At 45.1% G+C, this 24,156-nt stretch overlaps 1 protein-coding gene across 6 annotated transcripts in view; it reads left to right on the forward strand.

The window, feature by feature from the left end:
• Positions 1-4,307: 4,307 nt before the first annotated feature.
• The window catches only part of HR (HR lysine demethylase and nuclear receptor corepressor), a 92,423-nt gene continuing 72,574 nt past the window's right edge, over positions 4,308-24,156 (forward strand). For 3 of the 6 annotated variants that reach the window (XM_029603829.1, XM_029603834.1, XM_029603832.1), the window contains exon 1: positions 7,284-7,393. The gene's annotated coding sequence lies outside the window, so the exon portion shown is untranslated. Of the gene's footprint in view, positions 4,436-7,283; positions 7,394-7,941; positions 7,960-24,156 lie in introns of those variants that run through there. The other 3 variants (XM_029603830.1, XM_029603833.1, XM_029603831.1) reach the window with 3 other exon arrangements.

A 24,156-nucleotide genomic window follows, 5' to 3' on the forward strand; every position in this document is an offset into this window, starting at 1 on the left:
AAACCTGATGTCAGGGATCTGAACCCAGCCTTAGAGAAACATGGCTGCACCTGTTCGATCGGAAACACTGGTGAGGAGTGGATGTGGCTTGTGCCTTGGCTTCCCCAAGGTCGCTCCTTTGTGTGCAGGCCTTATGCCCAGGCAGCCTATAGTTCAGGTTTAAGGCCAGGCCCACGTGTTTCCAACTCTGCAGGGTCTCATCACACTGCTCATGGGTGCAGAAATATCTATGCATCGCTCATTGTCCCCCCTCCCCTCCCCCTCTGTCTTTGCCACTAGATAAGCCAGCGCTCTCAGCTGGAAGAGAAAAGTCCCTGCAGGTCCCAGGCTCTGGGGGAGGAGAGGGTCATCAATGGGCTGAGTACGGCGCGGACCCTGCATTTGTTTCATATCGTTCAGCGCACAGTAATTCTTTCAGCACATACTAAAATGATGGGCGCGCACTACATTGAATTACCGGGCACTGAATCGACTTGGGGCTAAATCACGTTAACACCCGCTAAATGGGTTTCAGCGCGCACCATAAAAACGTAGTGCGAATGCAGTGAAAGGACGTAACGCAAAAAAACCAAAAAAGAAGATGGCAAAAAGCCCCCCAAACTGAAACAAAAGAGAAGAAAAGGTTTCTGGCTGTGCATCCCTCTAGCCCACATCCTTTGGGACTCCTCTTGGGGCAAGGGAAGAGGTTGCTAGGGCAGGGGAAGGGGATGGATTTTGATTTATTTTTTTTTTCCCCATTTTATTACTCGCCTTTCCGATAACCGAGCTGAAGGTTAGTTACAATTCAACCGCTATAGTTATTTCCCTGCCTAAGAGGTCTTCTAATGTAAGCCGGGCTCCACGGGAGCGAGAAGGGCGAGTGATGAGGCCCCGGTGGGGTTTGGGAAGGGGAGTATCGTGGCGAGGGCTTACGTTTGTGGTTGAACGGCGTCTGGCGCTTCTTTTCAGAGCAGTAGGGGTGATCGGCCCCAGCCCTTCCCCAACCAAACATCATGCAGGGATGAGGAGAGGAGAGGGAGGGGGGAATCTGGGCCAGACACTCTGCTCTCTAATTCCGACACCCCCCCCCCCCACATATTTTGTGGTTCCCCCTTCCTTTCTCTCTTGTTCTGTTGGGGAAAGAGTGAATGAGGGGCAAGGATAGAAGGGGGGTGAGTGAGGACAACCCGAGTGCTGCTCCCTTCTTTCCTTGCCCAAGGAGGCAAACAGCAGACTATGCTTTGGCCCTATGAGCCCCCCGCCTCCCAGTCCAAGGAGGCTGAGGGGGAGCAGGCAGCACACACCCGTCTGCTCTTATCCCTCAAGCCTGAGGAGAGCCAGCTGATTCTGGCTTGAAGAGGAGGCCTGTCGCCTACTGGCTACGGAGAGTTGCTGGAGAGGATAACTTTCCTGAGAGGGCTCGAAGACTACCAGGGTCTCTACAACCACTCGGAGATTCGTGTGGAATGGAGGACAAGGATCCCCAGGCTAGAGAGGGGGAGGAGGAGGAGGGTATCAGAGAGAGGGCTCCTATCTCTCTACCTTCCTCCATCCCCAGCCATCCTTGGACCACCAGTGCTGATCAAGCTAAGATGCCTGGGGATGGGAGGATCATTGAGATACGGAGGAAGAGGTAGAGTGTTTGGGGGGGAGAGAGGGAGCTCACACTGGCCCTGGCCATGCCATCTTGCACAGGTCACACCCGGCCCTGCTCACCTGGCTGTGGCGCTCCTCCCAGAGGCGGGTGATGAAATCCTGCTAGGGTTTGGAGGGCGGGCAGCTTGGTGCTCCTCTCGGGGGGGAGCGGGGCAGGGGATGGAATGGGATTCAGGAGAGGGGCTGGCCGGTGACCAGATCGTGGAAGGGTTTAGGAGGCAAGCAATTCTGGAATTCCTGTCTGGGAGTAGTCAATGGGATCCTCGAGGGATAACATCCTCCGGGGGAGGGAGGGCTGGTGGTCGGACTCCAGGGGCATTTAGGGAGGGAGGTGTTCTGGAACCTCTCCCCAGGGCCCAGGTGATGAGAGCCCCAGAGTTTGGCTTGGATGGGAGGGGGGGGGGGGGGACACGGGACTCCTGACTGTAATTAGACCTCTTGGCATGGGCTTTGCTTCTGCTGGCGAGCCATGGAACAGGCTGAAGCCAAGAGGAAGAGAACGCTCTGTGCTTTTGGCTCTGTTGTGGCCGCACGCCTTGGATAAAGACATTATAGCACAGTCTTCCTGCCTCTTCACCCACTTCACCACCCCCCCACCCCCCCAGCTGCTGCCCAGGCACGTCAAAGCCAAGCCGTCGTGGCAAGCCTGCTTGACACGGAGCACCAGCAGAGAAGAGCAGGACGGAAGAAGGAAGGGAGCGGGTGCAGGACGAAGGGTGACAGCGAAAAGAAAGAGGGAGACAGCCAGGGAAAGGCTTAAGCTGAAGTTTCTTTCCTTTTTTTTTTTTTTATTCTGCATGGATGGTGCAGTGTGCCAGGACTGACCACAGTCCAAATGTGCGAGAGTACAGATTCTGCTATGCAGAAGTACCAGCTGTTCCACCCTGATTTATAGCCCATGGAGCCTTCCCTCAGTGTGCGGTCGCTGACGTGGGCCTTGTGACAACAAAGAAGATTCCATAGCCTAAAATCTTCCTCCTTAGTAATTCTACGCCCAGGAAAAATATCCCCTAGACCAGCATATTCCCTGCACCCTAACACCTAAAGGGACCCCAGATCAGGACATTCTCCGAACCCCCCCCCCCCCACACTGTGTCATTTATAAAGCTCCTCCTTCTAAAGGGTCCCCAGATCAGGATATAATGCAGTCCAGGCCTGCGGCTGCTTCCGGTCAATGTCTTTGCGAGCGATATTGTGGAGGGGGGTTAGAAAGGTTTTAAGACTTGCAGCAGAGTGGACACGTCTGACCTTGTAGTTGGCGTGGGAAGTGATCCAGGGAAACCTGAGGAATGGACACATAACCAGGAAAAACGGAGATTTATGCAGAAATTCGAGGGGGTGGTACACAATGTGAGATGAGTTACCGATGTCCGCGGAACAGGAAAGGGACCTTGGGGTGATTATATAAGATGATTTCAAAGTAGCGGAGCAGTGTATCAGGGTGGTGGCTGGAGCCAGAGGGATGTTAGGGTGTATAAAGAGAGGTGTAACAGGTGATTATGCTGTTAGACTGGACACTCACCTGGACTATTGTGTCCACTAGTTCTGGAGGCCATGGAGTGGAGGTGGACCAGAGAAAGTCTACCACAATGTCACTGAGTCTGCAGCAAAAATCCAGTGAGATGAGGTTCAAGGATATACCCTAGAGGAGAGAAAAGATAGAGAAGTTTAAATACCTGAAAGGTTTTTAATAATAACACAGAAAGCAAACCTTTCTCAACGGAAGGGAAATTCTAGCACAAGGGGTCATGGGACTCCATGGGGACAGACATAGGAGCAACGTCAGGAAATGGTTTTTCGTGGAAAGGGTGGTGGATGAATGGCGTGGCCTCCTGGAGCAAGTGGTGGAGGCTAAAATGTTAACAGACGTCAAGAAGGCAGGGGATAAACTCGGAGGATCCTTGGTTACAAAAAATGTGAAAAGACGGCAGAAGCTGGACCTAGTGGTGTGTGTGTGTGTGTGTGTGTGTGTGGGTGTGTCTGTGTCTGTGTGTCTGTGTGTGGAAAGGGCCCTATGCTAAGGCTTCACCCCTGAGTGTGGGGATTGCTCCCCATCCTCCCTTTTGCACAGTCCAGGAGGAAATGCATTTCTGGACTTGCACTGCATGCAGCGCGTGGCTTCCTGGGGTTTCCAGTCCAGCTTTTATCTGCATATCTCGGTCTCGCCCTTTCTGTGTTTGGAGAGGGTCTGAGTCCTGCATGTGAGGAGGTGGGGGATTCCACCAGCCTGTGGATCTGTAGCAGCCTGGCTTGTTTTATTTCCAATCTCTCCTCCTCCTTCCCGTCTCTCAGTCTTCCTGTTCCTGTCTCTCTTCTTTAATTCTTTTTTACTTTGCTGCATGGTCCCCCCCTCCTTCACAGTCTCTCTCTGTAATTCTCTTTCCCACCTGAGCCCTCTGCCAGCCTGAGTGGGGGGGGGGGGATAGTTATATAAAGGAGGAAGCACATTTCTATGTCTCTAGCCAGAAATCCCTTCATAGGCTCTGCTTTGACGCCACTTATGATCAGCAAATCATTTGATTTCTCTCCCAACCTTAGCAGAGGAGGCTGTGGGGAATGAGCTGGCCCTGCATTCGCCTCCCCCGCCCTCCAAACTCGGAGTCATCTCAGGTCACCAGAGCCTGCAAGCGCGCAGAGCCTGACACACAGGGAGCCGAGTCCTGACTGTCACTGCAGCAGGAGCTGTGCACCGACAGCACAGGGTCTCAGCTGCTCTGTAATGACTGTGCAGAGGCTCAGAGCACAGGGACTCGACTTCTCCTTGTCATGACTGCGCTGGGACTCAGCTCCTGGGTTTGAGGTACTTTATGGACAGGAGTCTGTTTACTACAGATTTGTCTCTAGCAAACTCTTTCTTTCCATCTCTTCATTCTACCAGTCCTCCCTGTCTCTTCTCTCTTTCTCTCCTCCCTCCTTTCTCCATTTCTTCCTTCTCCTCTCGCAGTCCTTCTTCCATCTCCTCTCTCTCTCCCTGTCCTCCCTCCCTCTCTTCCCATCCTCCTTTGTCTCTCCTCATATTCTTTCTATCTCCTCTCACCTAGCTTCACTTTCTCCCCATCTTTTTACTTTCTCCCCTTCTCTTCCCAGTCTCCCTCTGTTTCTTTACTTTCACCCCAACTTCCTTCCAGTGTCGGCCTTTGAGTAGGGCATGCCGGGTGGTAGCCGGGGTGCCGTGAGCTGAGGGGCATTTTGGGCACTGCCTGCTCAGCCGATTTTGACCCAGGGTGCCATTTGCCCTAGAGCCTGCCCTTCTCTCCCTCATTCTCCCTCCATCTCTTTTGCTCTCCCCATTCTCCATCTCCTCTCTTCTTGTCATCCTTCCATCTCTCCTCTCTCTCTCCCCATCCTCCCTCCATCCCGTCACTTTCTTCCCATCCTCCCTTCATGTCTTCTCTCCCTCCATCTCTATTTTTCTGTCTCTCTTTCACAAATTGTCACCTGCAGCTGGATGTGCATGCAAGGGACGCACACACACTCGCAGGTTCTCGTGCTCACATTCACACTCCTCACATACAGCACAGAGCAGTATTTTCAGCTGGCTACTGAAAATCTAAAAAGTCTCTCTTTTTATTGTTTAAATGCAGCCGCTTAGCTGAGAGTTGTTGACCTTTAGCTGCCTTTCAGTTACAGCCTCTGCCAAGCTCACACACACACACCCCTAAGCACAATCTGCCAAACATTCCCACCAGCGTGCACACTGATACACACACTGACAACATACACAACATACTGATGCACACGCTGCTAAACATTCACACCAGTGTGCACATTGACACACACACTGACAACATACACAACATACTGATGCACACGCTGCTAAACATTCACACCAGTGTGCCCATTGACACACACATGCTCCCCAATACACAGTCTGCTAAACACTCACACCAGTGTTCAGACTCACATGCACACACTAATACACATTTTGCTAAACATTTACACCAATATGCATACTCATGCACACACAGCATACACACATGCCAATGCACACTCTGCTAAACACTCACACCAACATTCACACTCACTCACACACACACACACCAATACACACTCTGTCAAATACTCACATTAGTGTGCATACTGAAACATGCACATTGATACACACTCCTACCAGCGTGCACACTAACTTACAGGCACACATACACTGACAACATACACACATGCTGATACACACTCTGCTAACACTCATACCAGCATGCACAATGATACACAGATACAAACACATACACCAATGCACTCTGCTACACACACTAGTGTACACACTGACTATGTGCAGTGACATCATACACATGCGCTAATAAATATTCTGTTAAACATTCACACAGGCGTGCACGCTACAACACACTCACACCCTCAAAAACATGCACACACCCATGATATACTGAAGAACATTAAATTGCTCTTCATCTTTCATTCGTACTGTAATGCATTCTGGGTCTTGTAGTCCTGCTGATACTATTATGTGCTGGCTAGGGCTCACTGAAGTGCTGAAGATTAATATAATGTTCATGTCAAGAGTCGGGGAGGTGAGAGAGGGGCCCATATGGGAATAGGGGACTCTGTGATATAACCTAACCGGAACACAGAGGATTTTCTATGCATTCAAACGTTGACCCTCTGGGCCTGGGATACTGCAGTTCACTCCAGGGCCACTTCCCTGCTGGTTTTGGGTAGAATGAGCCTGTATGTACTTCTCTCACCTGTCCTGCACAGACAGTACAAGCAGGACCAGGCGGGAATGGAACCGAGCTGTGAGCACGCAAGTATTTATTGGACTGATCTTCAAACCGAATGTATCAGATCTATGGTGTCTCAAACCACCAACACTCGGAGCAACTGCTGGCTAAGAGATGAGATCTGAGGACTTAAGAAGAGAAGAGATGGGACCTCAAAGATATAGATCAGGCACAAAAAGCATTTTCAGTGGAACGGACGTTCTAGATATGATATGAGGCTAAAAGGGGGTAAACTAGGAAACAATATTAGGAACTATTTCTTCATGGAAAGGGTAGTGGATGCATGGACTGGCCTCCCAGATCAGGTAGTGGGGACAAAAGCAGTAGCGGAAATCAAGAAAGCCCGGGATAAATAAAAATAGATCCTTGTCTGTGGAGACTGAGGAGTAAAGCTTAAGATAAGTAAAGAGGATCATGAACCGTGAAGAAGTGAGGGGAAAGGCAGAGATCAATTGGGGTCAATGGCATTGCGCCAGACATGAATCTGGACCGACTGTATGGGCCTAATATCCCTTAGGTGCCTTCAGATTCCAAGTTTCTAGGTTTGGTTGAGCCTATGGTGAGGAGGAGTATACCCAGAGGGGAAAAGGATCCTTTTGCTTCTGTTAAATAGATTTAATGACTGGTCCCAGGACCCTCTCGCTCCATTTCTAGAATGGGCGGCTCGCCCTGCACCCCTCCTCAACCTGTGCCCTAGAAGGGGCAGCTCGGCCCTGGGCTTTGAATTCTGTATCTCTACCTCAGCAGCTGTGTCCAGATTTGAGGGCGCTGCAGCAGCCAGAAGTGAGGCGAGGAGTTGCCAGAAGATTTGGGCTCTGGGCTGGATTCCCAGAAAGCTGCTTGTGTGGGAGTGGATGTCCTCCGGTGCCCTCGGCTTGCTGCAGCCTCCACACTCACAGGCTCTGACGTTTTAGGCACTGGCACAGATTAGCGAGCAGGGCTTCTCCTGAAACCCCGGGCTGAGCCGGAGCGCCAGAGCGGGGAACGTCCACGGCTACCTGTGGATCCCGCACGCCTCACAGGTACCACCATGGGCTGCCTTTTAGCTTTCCTTTTTGTTTGAAATACACTTCTTTTCTGCTCTTTGCTTGCTTCAGCTACTTTAAGAATGGAAGAAAGTGGAGGAGAAAGAGAAAGCGGGAACGGCAATAAGGAGAAAGGGGGTGCAAGAGAGGGAGGGTGCGGGGATAAGGCGAAGGGGTTGAAAGAGGAAGGGAGGTTTGGGGATAGAGACAGAGGGGGAGCAACCGCGAAGGTGCGGGGAAAGGGAGAAGAAGGGATTAAGAGAGAATGAGGGGATGGGGAGAAAAGGGGAGTGAGAGAGAGGGAGGGATATAGAAAGTGGGTTCGAAAGGGAGGGATAGATGGGGGTAAAGGAAAAGCTGGGCAGTAATAGAGTAAAAGATGATGCTACGGAGAACTGAGACATTTCATAAAGGGAAACTCAAAGATGTACAGAGCTCATAAGTGAAAAGAAGGAACTACTGAGATATCCTTGCATGCTCCACTCTCAGTGCAGAGGCAGAGGAATGGCCGTGCTTTACCCAAAATCAGACTGGATTCTGCTCCTGTTGTGTGCGTGCGTGTGGTGAGTAGTGTGAAATGATAAGTGAGAGATGGAAAGGGGATACAGAGGAAGGGGCGATAGGTATTGAGTGCACTTGCATGTGGGAATGTGTTGCATCTTGATTTTGGGGACAGGGTAAGTCAGTCACTATTGCTAGCTCTTGTATACTCCCAGCTAATAAAGGGTTGCACCTGATTTCATCCTTGGGTTGGGTGCTGTCCTGGACCTTCATCCGGGAGCCCTCACCCAGGTGCAAGTCAGCACTTGCCAGTAGCAAAGCCCTCCTGCTCGTCTCCCCCCGCCCCTATCACATCAAACCCAGTGCCGGGAGTAGTGAGGATCTGTCTGGTTGTGCCTCTGTCTGTCTCCCTGTCTGTGCATATTTGCCTATCTGTCTCTGTTTGTTTGTCGCATGATTATCTCTGGCTATGCCTGTCTGCCCATCTGTCTCTCTCTGCCAGTCTGTCTGCATGAATGTGCCTGGCTGTATCTCTGTCCCGTCTCTCTCTGTCTGCCTGTGTGTCTGCTAAGCTTCCCCCTGCGCACTGACAAACAAACACATAGATACAAAATGGGAGAAAAGCCATCGTGAGTCAGGCCCTGTGTCTCTGTCTATCTGCTGTGCCTCTGCCTCCTAGCCCCTTTCAGAGCTTGTAGCCAGTGTGGGCTTTTATTTAAGGGTGAGGGGGGGGGGGGGTGATTGTGTATTCCCTGGGCCTTGATTGGGAGATATGGGGTATTTTTTACTGGGTCAGACTTCTACTGCAGTCTGGTAATTAAGCCTCCAAGTGACCGATATGAGTCCGTGCACTGAGCATGCCTGAGACGCCCTTTGGCAGCAATATATAGGGGAAGCTCCACATCCTGACCACATGACACTGTGCAGTCGTTAAACACTTGGGATCTCAGCGGGCATGGGGGAGGATTGTTACCCACATTGTTCTCAGTGTTGCCTTGGGGGGGGGGGGGGAGGTGCAGACATGGAGAGGGAATCCTCAGGCTCTATGGGTGCTCAGCTTGAAGGCAAGAAATGGGATTCATATACTCGCTGTCAAATCACTGCTCATTTACACTTGAGAGGTTACAAAGATGGGACACATGGGACAGGAAGGCATGAGGACAGTACATATAGGGTCAGAGGGCATGAAGGCAACACACGGGGAAGGGAAGGGGCTGAAAGGGTGGTGGTCAGAAGCTATGAGGACACCACATGGGGAATCAGAGAGTATGAGGGCACCACACAGGATGGGGATGGGGGTGGGGGGTTTGAGAGGGTATGAGGGCACCACACAGGGAGGGGGGAGTGTTGAGAGGGTATAAGGACACCACATGGGGAATCAGAGAGTATGAGGGCACCACACAGGATGGGGGTGGGGGGTTTGAGAGGGTATGAGGACACCATATGGGGAATCAGAGAGTATGAGGGCACCACACAGGATGGGGGTGCGGGGTTTGAGAGGGTATGAGGACACCACATGGGGAATCAGAGAGTATGAGGGCACCACACAGGATGGGGGTGGGGGGTTTGAGAGGGTATGAGGACACCACATGGGGAATCAGAGAGTATGAGGGCACCACACAGGATGGGGGTGGGGGGTTTGAGAGGGTATGAGGACACCACATGGGGAATCAGAGAGCATGAGGGCACCACACAGGATGGGGGTGCGGGGTTTGAGAGGGTATGAGGGCACCACACAGGGAGGGGGGGGGGGTGTTGAGAGGTTATGAGGACACCACATGGGGAATCAGAGAGTATGAGGATACCACACAGGATGGGGGAGGGGGGGATCAAGCGGGTATAGGAACACCAGATGGGGAAATGGAGGACAGGGGGATACCACACATGGGGAGGAGGGGGCAGGAGGGGCAGAGAACACTACACGGGGAGGGTGAGTAAGAGAACACTACACAGGGAGGGGGGGTGTTGAGAGGGTATGAGGACACCACATGGGGAATCAGAGAGTATGAGGATACCACACAGGATGGGGGAGGGGGGATCAAGAGGGTATAGAACATAAGAAATTGTCATGCTGGGTCAGATGGGGAATCGGAGAACAGGAGGATACCACACCTGGGGGGGGGGGGGGGGGGGGAGGGGCAGAGAACACTACACAGGGAGGGTGAGTAAGAGAACACTACACGGGGAGGGGGACTGGAGGGGCAGAGATTAGGAAGTTTTTTTTTACCAGCTTTTCAGGTTGCTTTTATTGATTTATTGTATTCTTTTAAAATTATTGAATATGTGGATTGTTTTCTCTGTTGTATGTTTTTTGCCCAGAGCCTTCCCTGGAGGCGAAGTTTTATTAATATGACAAATAAATAAATAAATAAAGGTATGAAGACGCTCTATGGTGGGGGAGGGGTTAGAGGGAGTGAAGACACCACATTGTGTCAGAAGGTATAAGAACTCCAAGGAGGGAGTCAGAGCATATGAAGACACCCCCAGGCCCTTTAGGGGTTTTCTCTCATTTCTTGGCATATTTTTGTCATCAGGTGGTTTATTTTGCTGTCTGTGTGAGTCACATACATGTTCCTCGCTGCCACGGCATGGACCGGCAGCAGGTGCAGGGATGCCCATTATCATGGTATGAGCCTGGGATTGGGATCTGTGCCCGTTTACAGACATGTAGGGCATATGCTGAGTGGCACATGTGGCAGAGAGAGAGTCTGACGGAGGCACAAACGCTGAGAGACAGACCCCAGGTGAGGCACAGACGCTGACTGAGGCACATATGGACAGACAGACGCTGACTAAGGCATAGACGTTGGCATGCACCAAAATGAATGCCAGTACTGTGTCTATAAAAGAGGTGCCAGGATTTTCATGCAAGAATACTCACGTACAATACACATACACACAACACACACACACACACAAGCACTGACACGCAAACATGCACTTCAACAGTAATAATACTAAGGCTTGATTCTAGGACAGCAGGAATAGCGTGTTTCTTCATCCTTAAATAACAAGCTTGCAACTAAAAAAAAAAAAAAAAGCTTATGCGCCCTGGGTTATATAAATGCCCACACAGTAATAACAACAAGCCGGGTATGGGAAGGAGTAAAATAATGAATCAATGAGCCTGAGTCCTAAAATGTCTCGTACATTTGGGAGGCAAAAATCCATTAGTCACATATTAGTAAGAAGGACAGGCTCAGCGACTGGAAACTCATCTCAGGTGACCTCAGTTTAGCCAGTCAATGTAATAAAGCAGCTAGAAAAAGTGACACTGTGTTAGCAGCAGGAAAAAGAAGCCACACCGCCCTGTCATAGGTCACTAGTGAGATCCACTTTCAGTTCTGCAGGCCGCCCCTTCACAGGGACATCGAGAGGATGGAAATGGCTCAGAAAAGAGCTGGGACTCAAACCTCACAGGGGAAGGTACATGAGAGAGAGACAAATATTTGCCGGGCTTCAAGAAAGCTTGGGGAGGTGAAATTTTCCATAGGAAAGGAAATTCATGAAATGGAGTTAGGGGGGCAGCTTCAGAGGAAACCTGAGAAAATACTTCTTTTCTGAGAGGGTGGTAGATGCCCAGAACAGGCCTCGGGCAGAAGCAGCGCCGACCAAAACTACAGCACTCGCAGAATGCAAACATGCCTGGAACAGACAGAGAGCTCAGCGGTGAGAGCAGGTGGGGGTAGCAGGTATAAGACAGGAGGGAGGGGGCTTGAGTGACCCTTAGAGGGCCAAAGAGGGGAGAACACGAGCCAAAGGGACAGAGCGTGCTGGTACGGCTGCATCAGGTAACCTGCGCGGAGCACGCGAGGTTACAACCCGAAGGTCAGTGAGCACAGTGTGGCCTCTGTTTCAGATGACAGCCTCTCAGGGTTTACTGATTGCTTGAATTATTCCGTAGTTTGGAGGTAAAACATGGGTGGGGGAGGGGGAGCCTGGGTGTTGGATTAAGAACGGGACTTGTAGAAACCAAGTAGGAAGACAAGAAGACATGGAACAGCCTTGCAGTGGATGAGGTGGGGACCAGAACTGTATCCGAATCTAAACATGCCTTAGACAGAAGTAAAAGGAAGAAGTAGGGTCAGCATTGAGAGCTCAGGTAAAAGACATGGGGGGGGGGGGGGGGGGGGGGAGGGGATAGGACAGCTGGTATTGGTCTAAGTGTGGGAAATTATGTGCTCTTTACTGCCAGTGACAGAGAACAAGAAAGGAAGACAATTGGGCAGACATGAGTGGGGCCAATTATTCCACATCTGTCATCATCTGCTATGTTGTATATGAACTGCTACTTTTTTGGTGTTAACATTTCAGTAGTGTATTTGATTATAAGGCACTCTGTGGTACAATTATTTGTCAGTATTTTCTCAAGAATATAGTCTGATATAAAACTATCTCTGCTATAATCTCTCTGACAGAAAGCTCTCAGTGATACAATCTGTGATATAATCTCTGACAGAAAGCTGTCAGTGGTACAGTCTCTGTGATATAATCTGTTTGACAGAAAACTCTCAGTGGTACAATCTGTGATATAATCTCTCTGACAAAAAGCTCTCAGTGGTACAATCTGTGATATAATCTCTGACAGAAAGCTGTCAGTAGTACAGTCTCTGTGATATAATTTCTCTGACAGAAAGCTCTCAGTGGTACAGTCTCTGTGGTATAATCTCTTTGACAGAAAGCTCTCAGTAGTACAGTCTCTGTGATATAATTTCTCTGACAGAAAGCTCTCAATAGTACAGTCTCTGTGGTATAATCTGACAGAAAGCTCTCAGTAGTACAGTCTCTGTGATATAATCTCTGACAGAAAGCTCTCAGTAGTACAGTCTCTGTGATATAATCTGTTTGCAGAAAGCTCTCAGTAGTACAGTCTCTGTGATATAATCTCTCTGACAGAAAGCTCTCAGTGGTACAGTCTCTGTGATATAATTTCTCTGACAGAAAGCTCTCAATAGTTGAGTCTCTGTGGTATAATCTCTTTGACAGAAAGCTCTCGGTAGTACAGTCTCTGTGGTATAATCTCTTTGACAGAAAGCTCTCAATAGTACAGTCTCTGTGATATAATTTCTCTGACAGAAAGCTCTCAGTGGTACAGTCTCTGTGGTATAATCTCTTTGACAGAAAGCTGTCGGTGGTACAGTCTCTGTGGTATAATCTCTCTGACAGAAAGCTCTCGGTGGTACAGTCTCTGTGGTATAATCTCTTTGACAGAAAGCTGTCGGTGGTACAGTCTCTGTGGTATAATCTCTCTGACAGAAAGCTCTCGGTGGTACAGTCTCTGTGGGATAAACTGTCAGAAAGCTATTGGTTGTACAGTCTCTGTGATATAATTTTGAAAATTTTTGGTGGTACAATCTCTAATGGAAAGCTCTCAGTAGTATAGTCTCTGTAATATAATCTGACAGAAAGCTCTTAGTGATACAATCTCTGAGATATAATATCTCTAACAGAAATCTCTCAGTGGTACAGTCTCTGTGATATGATTTCTTTGATAGAAAGATTTCTGTGATGTAATCTCTGGTCAAATCTCTTTGATAGAAAGCTCTCAGTAGTACAGTCTCTGAGATATAGTTCAGATAGAAAGCTCTCAGTGGTACAATCTCTGTGATATAATTTCTGACAGAAAGCTCTCGGTGGTACAGTCTCTGTGATGTATCTCTGACAGAAAGCTCTCGGTGGTAAAGTCTCTGTAGTATAATCTCTCTAACAGAAAGCTCTCGGTGGTACAGTCACTGTGGTATAATGTCTCTGACAGAAATCTCTCAGTAGTACAGTCTCTGTGATATATCTCTGACAGAAAGCTCTCGGTGTACAGTCTCTGTGGTATATATCTGACAGAAAGTTCTCGGTGATATAATCTCTGATATAATTTCTGTCAGAAAGCTCTCAGTAGTACAGTCTCTGTGGTATAATCTTTAACAGAAAGCTCTCAGTGGTACAGTTTCTGTGGAATAAACTCTTTGACAGAAAGCTCTCGGTGGTACAGTCTCTGTGGTATAAACTGACAGAGAGCTCTTGGTTGTACAGTCTCTGTGATATAATTTCTAACAGAAAATTGTTGGTGGTACAATCTCTAATGGAAAGCTCTGTAGTATAGTTTCTGTGATATAATCTGACAGAAAGCTCTTAGTGGTACCATCTCTGAGATATAATATCTCTGACAGAAAGCTCTCGGTGGTACAGCCTCTGTGGTATCATATCTGGTGGAAAGCTCTCAGAGTACAATCGCTGTGCTATAATGTCTGTCAGAAGGCTCTCATAAGAACATAAGAAAATAAAAGATGCTATGCTGGGTCAGACAAATAATCCATGGAGCTCAGCATCCTGTCTCTGACTGCGGCCAGTTTGGATCTCTTGGAAGCACCCCGCATTCCATTCCATGTTGCTCACTCCCAGAAGTAGGAAGCAGAGACACCCAAGCCTATCTGGCTAATTATTAATGGACCTGACCTGAAAAAACTTGTGGAAACATTTTTTTTTAAATTTATTTTAGTTAAAATATTGATTACACTCATATACAAAAAAAAAACAAACAAACCAACAACTCAAGAAGTCACATGATGCTCGAAGCTAGAGAGGACGGGTTCCTGTTCTTCTTCGGGGACCCTCTCCCTCCGTACTTTCTCTTCAGCTATCTAACAGTTCAGTCTTCCTCCTCGTTACTCTTCACAAGCTAGCCGATTGAGTGGAGATTCAAAACAATGCTTTTATATAACGATGGCCTCAAAAATGCTGAGAAAGGAGAGAGATAAAAGGGAATGGACAACAAGATGTCGGATGCCACAACTACAGAGCGTTCCCCCCTTCAACCACCTCCCATGGTGGCTATTGCTGTCACGCGGGCATGGGAGGATAAGTTTAACAAGTTCTTCACCCAAATGCAAGACAGACATTTGAAACTTACCAAACCTGAAACTCGCATTTCTGAGCTGGAAGCCCACGAGCAGAATTTGGAATCGGCCTGCACATCACCTAGGGCAGGTGAGGCAATATAATTCCGTGCTTAGAGTAGTGACCTTAAAAAAGTTTGAACGCTGTTCACGAGATTGAACTGCTACGCTCGTTCCGAAAAAAAGGAACTAGGGTACGAGAGGAAGAACTTCTTACTCTGCCAAGATTATTCTGCGTCCGTGACAGCGCATTGTGCTGGTGGGTGCGCGTGTACAATCGGCCAAGCTGAAAATAAGAGCCGCTCTGTTTTTTTCCTGCTAGACTTACAAGTCTCACATCGAGGACGCACTTCCTTTTTTTGACAAAGTGGAAGGCGCTTGTTATTCACTGCAGACACTGGGACTCTCTTGACTTTACTTGATACCTTTATTTTTCAGGATGGACTAACGCAACTTTCGCAGCATGAATTCTGGTGCTTATCTTTATGTTTTGTTTTCATTTTTATTCAATCTTTGTGCCAAATGGGCTTCTCTTCACAGCACATCGTCTTTCTGATGTTATCTGAGACTTGTTGTTGGACTTAGCCTGTTTTTGAGGTTTTATATCGCTGTTTTCATTGATATTGCTGACTCTGTGTATGAGGGAATGGGGGATGAAAGATACAAGTTAAGGGGACTTTCTAGGCAGGGCTTGGAAAGGGAGGGAGAGTTAGAGGGGGGGGGGGATAAGAGCATTATCTAGAGAGCTGATTCAGGATGGATTGTATATTTCCAGCTCTTCCTTTACTACCAAGGTGAATGAAGGAGCTGAAGGGCACGTCTTCATATTTTCTTTTTCATTTTCTTTATTGTTTTTTTTTTTTTTTGTTTTTTTTTGTTAAAGTATGGCTAAAATAATTAAACTATTGAACTGGCATGTCTGTGGTATAGGGTCTGTTATTAAACAAATACTAATGTTGTAGGCAATGAACGATTTAAAGCAGATATTGTTTTTCTACAAGAAACCAAATTGTCAGAAATTAAACATAGTAAACTACGTCAAAATTGGGTGGGAGACATTTCTTATGCATCATCTGGGGTAGTAATTCTAGTACACAGGTCCAGTCCTTTTCAGGGGCAAGAACCACATCAAGATGCTGAAGGTCGATATATCACAGTGGGGGGCCTTTTTATGAAACCCATAGTTTGGGGCAATACTTATGCGCCAAAATTTTACATGCATAGTTTTTTTTATGAAAGTAACCCCAATATTTAAAAAGGGATGCAGGAAACTATAGACCGGTGAGCCTGACTTCAGTGCCGGGAAAAATCGTGGAAACTGTTAAAAAGAATAAAATCACAGAACATAAAGTTAGATATGGTTTGATGGGACACAGCCAGTACGGATTTACCCAGGGGAAGTCTTGCCTCTTAAATCTCCTACATTTTTTTGAAGGGGTAAATAAACATGTGGACAGAGGTGAACTGGTAGATGTGGATTTTCAGAAGACATTCAACAAAGTCCTGCATGAAAGGCTTCTAAGAAAACTAAAAAGTCATGGGATAGGAGGCGATGTCCTTTTGTGGATTACAAACTGGTTAAAAGACAGGAAACAGAGTAGGATTAAATGGTCTGTTTTCACAGTGGAAAAAGGTAAACAGTGGAGTGCCTCAGGGATCTGTACTTGGACCAGTGCTTTTCAATATATTTATAAATTATCTGAAAAGGGGTACAAGGAGTGAGGTTATCAAATTTGCAGATGACACAAAATTATGCAGAGTAGTTAAATCTCAAGCAGATTGTGATAAATTGCAGGAGGACCTTGCAAGACTGGAAGATTGGGCTTCCAAATGGCAGATGAAATTTAACGTGGACAAGTGCAAAGTGATGCATATAGGGAAAAATAACCCTTGCTATAGTTACACAAGGTTAGGTTCTATCTTAGGAGTTACCACCCAGGAAAGAGATCTAGGCATCAGAGTTGATATTTACATTGAAATCGTCAGCTCAGTGTGCTGTGACGATCAAAAAAGCAAACAGAATGTTAGGAATTTTTAAGAAGGGAAAGGAAAATAAAACAGAAGCTGTCATAATGCCTCTGTATCGCTCCATGGTGAGACCTCACCTTCAATACTGTGTGTGCAGTTCTAGTCACCGCATCTCAAACAAGATATAGTTGCACTCCAAAAAGTTCTGAGAAGGGCAACCAAAATGATAAGGGGAATGGAACAGCATCCCCTATAAGGAAAGGCTAAAGAGGTTAGGGCTGTTCAGTTTGGAGAACAGATGACTGAAGGGGGATATGATAGAGGTCTATAAAATCATGAAAGAACTTGAACAGGTTAATGCAAATCAGCTATTTACTCTCTCAGATAATAGAAGAACTAGGGAGCACTCCATGAAGTTAGCAGGTAGCTCATTTAAAACAATTTGAAGAAAATTATTTTTCACTCAGCACATAGTTAAGCTCTGGAATTCATTGCCAGAGGATGTAGTTACAGCACTTAGTGTAACTGGGTTTAAAAAAGGTTTGGATAAGTTCCTACAGGAAAAATCCATAAACTGCTATTAATTAATAAGCAATAGTAGCTTGAAGAGGTTAGGGCTGTTCAGCTTGGAGAAGAGACGGCTGAGGGGGGATATCATAGAGGTCTTTAAGATCATGAGAGGTCTTGAACGAGTAGATGTGACTCGGTTATTTACACTTTCGAATAATAGAAGGACTAGGGGACATTCCATGAAGTTAGCAAGTAGCACATTTAAGACTAATCGGAGAAAATTCTTTTTCACTCAACGCACAATAAATCTCTGGAATTTGTTGCCAGAGGATGTGGTTAGTGCAGTTAGTGTAGCTGGGTTCAAAAAAGGTTTGGATAAGTTCTTGGAAGAGAAGTCCATTAACTGCTATTAATCAAGTTTACTTAGGGAATAGTCACTGCTATTAATTGCATCAGTAGCATGGGATCTTCTAGGTGTTTGGGTAATTGCCAGGTTCTTGTGGCCTGGTTTGGCCTCTGTTGGAAACAGGATGCTGGGCTTGATGGACCCTTGGTCTGACCCAGCATGGCAATTTCTTATGTTCTTATGTTCTTATGTACTTGTGACTTGGATTGGCCTCTGTTGGAAACAGGATACTGGGCTTGATGGACCCTTGGTCTAACCCAGTATAGCACATCTTATGTACTTATGTTCCTTGCACAGTATTCTCATATACCTATCATATTGGGAGGAGATTTTAACAGAGTTTCTGACTTTAATTTGGATAGATTTCACATGAAGCCTTTAGGACCTGCTCATCATAATAAGGGTATTCCATATCTATGTACAACTTTAAATGTAATAGATTTCTGGAGAAGATTACATCCCATGCACTGAGATTTTACTCACATTTCCAGTGCACATGACTCTCAATCTAGACTGGACTATTTTTTACTATCTGTCCACAGTTTCTCATAAGTAGTAGACTCAGAGATAGGGCCACTGAAAATTTCAGACCATGCCCCAGTGTGGGTGGACATGGAGGGTTCGCTTCTCAATCTCAAATGCAGATGTGGAGGTTTCCTGTTTATCTATATGGGGACGAGCAGTTCTGAGAAGGTTTAGTGGGAAAATGGAAGGAATTTGACAACTTTAATATGTCACATCAATCAGATCCCTTGCTATAGTGGGAAACAGCTAAAGCTGTATTACAGGGGGAAATAATAGCTTATACAATTCATAGGAAGAAGTTTTTAGAGATATTTTGAGACTGGAATGCCAATCGCTGAGTGATCAGCACATTTATAATTGATATCCGAATACTATTAATAGAACACAATATATGGCAACTCAAACGAAGCTGAATACACTTATTCATCAAAAAAACTAAAAAAAGGTCTTCTATATCTATACTATAAACACAGGTTTTTTTCTTTATGGCAATAAAGCAGAGCGAACGATGGCAAACCTAGTAAAGCAAAGCGTAAGGCTGTTTGGAGCCTCTTTCTCTACCTTAATTGACCCAGGAGCAAATAGTGGCTCTAAACTCTCCTTTGCAATTTCAAATAAGTTTGGGGTGCTATTAAACAATCTAAATTACTTAAATGTCCTGGACCTGATGGTCTACCTAGAGAGTTCTATAAATTATTGATTAATGATATTTGTCTTCCTCTGGGGCAAGTTTTTGAAGCTCTTCTAGATGTTGACGAAATGCTCAATGGTTCAAATAAAGCCACTATTATAGTACTTCCTAAACCGGGAAGAGATCCTACATCTCCAGGTTCTTACAGACCAATTTCATTGTTAAATTATGATGTCAAACCTTTTGCTAAAATAATGCCCGACTGATCATCCTCTTTTTTGGACTATCTCCTGACAATTGAACAAGAGGCGAATCCCAGTATTGAATGTTAGAAAGATATTGACATCTATAGATCATGTCTCGAGAAATGGGTTACAATCTCTCCTTTTTAGTTTCAATGCCAAAAAAACCTTAGATAAAGTAGAATGTACCTTTTTATTCAACATTTAAAAATGCAGTGGATTTGGGGATCAGATCTTGAAATTTCTTCATATCCTCTACAATAATGCCAAAGCAAGGGTTTTGATTAATGGGGGGCTTTCTACTGAATTTGTACTCCATTGAGGTACCCAGCAGGAATGCCCCTTGTCCCTAATATTTGTTATCACTTTGGATCCATTATTATGAGCAATAGTCAAATCTTGATACAAGGCATACGTATTGGATCCCAACTATTTAAAGTTTCAGTATTTGCTGATGATTTATTGTTACATGTACTTGAACCCACTACTTCTTTAAAAGAGCTATTAAATGAATTTCAACAGTATTGAGTTTTAGCGTGTTTTAAGCTAAAGTTAGATAAATCAAAGCCCTCCCCATTGGAAATTGGCAGCCCAATATGGGGATAGGAGATTTTTTGCTTAAATAGACAAACTCTACTATTAAATACTTGGGTATTTTACTAACAAATGATTTGGAAAATCTTCATGATATAAATGTTCATCATTTATTGAAATCTATTAAAATCACTTTAAGAGTCTGGACACCTTTAAAAATCTCTCATGTTGGACAGATTCATCTATTTTTTTCCCTCGTTTTTCTCATCTAATTTTATTGTTATCATTCCTTTAACCCGTCGCTGAAGTCAGCGAAGGTCTCTAAAGTTTCAATGAACCAAGACTTAATACCCCATGTTTAATGTTCTAATGTTTTAATTGGCTCTCCCAATTGTTTCCTTTGAAAGTTCTCATGTTCATTGTTACTTAATGTTTAATTTATTGTTTAATGTATCGCTCACTCGCGACTGTTCTGTTGTATTGTAAACCGGTGTGATCTGTATTTCATACAGGAATGTCGGTATATAAGAATTCAAAATAAATAAATAAATAAATATTTAAGATGATAATCCTGCCTAAATGGCTCTATGATTTTGGGCTATTTCCAATTTATATAATTAAATATTCTTTTTCCTAAGGAATTGAGGAAATTTCTCTGGAGAGGTAAAAGGTCCTGTATCTCTTTATTTCAGCTTGTGAAATCTTGGGGCAAGGGAGGTTTGAGTTTACCCAATTTTAAATTTTATAACATATCAGCAGATTTCTGCCATATTGGAGATTGGCTTCAAGAGACTAATCATTATACATTGTTTGCTTTTGAGTCGGCATTAGTCACTCCTTTTTCCTTAAAACTTGCACCACATGCCTCCAGAACCCAGTTACCAATACATTTGAAAAATCATTGTTTGCTTGTTCCACTACAACATATATGGTGTTAGTTGGCTCGTAAACTCCAGTTGAATTTTAAAATCTCGCCTTTCTTGCCCCTCGTAGGAAGCAGTGCATTTCCACCAGGGGTCCTTTCCAGTTGGAAACAAAGGAGATTGATATTAGTGGGACAAATGTTGAAACCTAATGGAGAAATGTTTACTTTTCCAGAACTACAGGAGTCCTTTGTTCTCACGGGGAAGAATTATATTCAAGCCCGCCATTATGTATTGTCTCTGAGTTGTGCAGATTTAAGTGTGGATAAATGGTCTATAATACAGGGGTGGTTTGATATTGAGGATTCAGGCAGGCTCACTACATCTTCATTATAGAAATCTTTACTTGTCTTAGATGGTATGTGGGCATGTGAGGACATGTGGAGCAAATGGTCACAGGAATTACAGATGCAGTTATCCATTAAGATTTTTATTAAGTGTTTTGCTCATTTACATAAATAGAGCATACATCTCACGCCAAGCTTTTTTTTTTTAGCTCATATTCGGATTCAGATATCTGTATCTAAAGACGTTCTGGAGGAAAGTATTCCTTAATGTGGAATGGATTACTTCTCAGTCATTGGTCTTTGATGCTTTTTTAGAGTTGTTTGGAGATATTCAATCATTGGTCCTGTGTTCTGTATCTCAGATATTATGAATCAGGAAAGTTTTTCTGTTGACTAAACTCCCTATTTTGCACTTTTGGAGACAACCAGGAATTCCATTAGTCACCTTTTGGAGAAACAAAATCCACAATTTATTAGTTATGGAACAAATGTCCAATTAAATGCCCAGCCCAAGGAGTACAAAAGTGATTTTGGATGTATGGCTTCCCTGTATTAACAAAGTTCCTCACAAAATCTGAAGCCAAATTTTGAATGACTTTTAGTTGATGTTCCATGCCTGACGGGTCTTCCCTGGATTTGTTTTATGGATCAGACAAGGATGGGATAAAAGATGAGGAGGGGATGGATAGGGGAGGTGGGATGAGGTAGATGGGGATCTAATTTGATTTTGCCCCTAACTCAGATCTAGATTCATCATTTTACTATAAATATAGCTATATAGCAAAAATAGCACCCGCAATAAAAAAAAAAAAGGGGGCATAGGTATTTACCACAACACGCGATACCGGTTAGCCTGACTTCAGTGCCAGGAAAAATAGTGGAAAGTGTTCTAAACATCAAAATCACAGAACATATAGAAAGACATGGTTTAATGGAACAAAGTCAGCATGGCTTTACCCAGGGCAAGTCTTGCCTCACAAATCTGCTTCACTTTTTTGAAGGAGTTAATAAACATGTGGATAAAGGTGAACCGGTAGATATAGTGTACTTGGATTTTCAGAAGGCGTTTGACAAAGTTCCTCATGAGAGGCTTCTAGGAAAAGTAAAAAGTCATGGGATAGGTGGCGATGTCCTTTCGTGGATTGCAAACTGGCTAAAAGACAGGAAACAGAGAGTAGGATTAAATGGGCAATTTTCTCAGTGGAAGGGAGTGGACAGTGGAGTGCCTCAGGGATTTGTATTGGGACCCTTACTGTTCAATATATTTATAAATGATCTGGAAAGAAATACGACGAGTGAGATAATCAAATTTGCAGATGACACAAAATTGTTCAGAGTAGTTAAATCACAAGCAGATTGTGATAAATTGTAGGAAGACCTTGTGAGACTGGAAAATTGGGCATCCAAATGGCAGATGAAATTTAATGTGGATAAGTGCAAGGTGATGCATATAGGGAAAAATAACCCATGCTATAATTACACGATGTTGGGTTCCATATTAGGTGCTACAACCCAAGAAAGAGATCTAGGTGTCATAGTGGATAACACATTGAAATCGTCGGTTCAGTGTGCTGCAGCAGTCAAAAAAGCAAACAGAATGTTGGGAATAATTAGAAAAGGAAAGATGAATAAAACGGAAAATGTCATAATGCCTCTGTATCGCTCCATGGTGAGACCGCACCTTGAATACTGTGTACAATTCTGGTCGCCGCATCTCAAAAAAGATATAATTGCGATGGAGAAGGTACAGAGAAGGGCTACCAAAATGATAAGGGGAATGGAACAACTCCCCTATGAGGAAAGACTAAAGAGGTTAGGACTTTTCAGCTTGGAGAAGAGACGACTGAGGGGGGATATGATAGAGGTGTTTAAAATCATGAGAGGTCTAGAACGGGTAGATGTGAATCGGTTATTTACTCTTTCGGATAGTAGAAAGACTAGGGGACACTCCATGAAGTTAGCATGGGGCACATTTAAAACTAATCGGAGAAAGTTCTTTTTTACTCAACGCACAATTAAACTCTGGAATTTGTTGCCAGAGAATGTGGTTCGTGCAGTTAGTATAGCTGTGTTTAAAAAAGGATTGGATAAGTTCTTGGAGGAGAAGTCCATTACCTGCTATTAAGTTCACTTAGAGAATAGCCACTGCCATTAGCAATGGTTACATGGAATAGACTTAGTTTTTGGGTACTTGCCAGGTTCTTATGGCCTGGATTGGCCACTGTTGGAAACAGGATGCTGGGCTTGATGGACCCTTGGTCTGACCCAGTATGGCATTTTCTTATGTTCTTATGTTCTTATTTTCACATTGCACACTGAATAATCTCCACAAGCCGCATTGCCAGTCAAAAAGATTTTTATCACAGTTTGGGCTGCTGGCAAGACAGAGAAAAAGACAGAGAGACTCACAAAAAGGTAACTATTTATACCATTGTTAGAGGGGGCATTATGCACTCGGGGTGAAGTTTGTGGGGTGAGGTAGGTTTTGGGGGACAGTTTTACATGCACAGTCATACATGCGAACAGCTCAGTTACCATCAGTGAAGATTTATTGTGATTTGGAGTGATGAAAGGTGAAGGAGGAGTAGATTTGTACCATTTATTCTCTACCTACCTTGATGCACAGTGCATTAAAGTCAACATCATATTGCACATTTTAGCCCCCACATAGCTCTAAGCCCAAATAATAGGACACCCAGCTGCATCTGACAGAACTTACTTACAATTAGCCGGCCAACTACTTAACTAGATAAGTAGTTATCCAGCTAAGTGGCAGCTACTGAATGATGCTAGTCAGATGCCGCCAACTTAGCAGGATAAATTGGAACTTATCCTGCTAAGTGGCAATGAATATCTGGTCCTTAAACATTAAACAAAGAAATTTAAATTTTGCATGCTGGGAGATTACGTGGCGCACTGAGCGAAGTGAGATGTGATTCACTTTGCTCTGATCTTTTCACCAAATCCACCTCCATCCAGAATTAATCTGGTCTTAAACAATTGGTGAAACGGTGAGAGTAGCAAAACCCGGACCAGTGCTGAGAGGCGGCAGAAGTATGTTGGCCCGATTTTCCAAAAAAGACAAAGAAAGAGAAAAAGAGAAAGCTAGGCCAGGGAACGGGAAAATGGCGGACAAGTGTCAAATCCCAGAGAGAGCTGCTATGCACACTTCAGTGATTGTAGGACTAAAAGTGGCAGTGGTAGACACACTCGAGCCAGAATTCAAAAAAATTGTGGATAAGCTTGAAGACGCGACCACACGGATAACCGCATATGAATTGCGATTTGGGGGTCCTCGAGCAATGGGTGTCTGACAATCAGGACGACATATGTGTTACCGGAG

This window comes from Rhinatrema bivittatum, chromosome 5 (assembly GCF_901001135.1).
Source record: "Rhinatrema bivittatum chromosome 5, aRhiBiv1.1, whole genome shotgun sequence".
NCBI lineage: Eukaryota > Metazoa > Chordata > Amphibia > Gymnophiona > Rhinatrematidae > Rhinatrema > Rhinatrema bivittatum.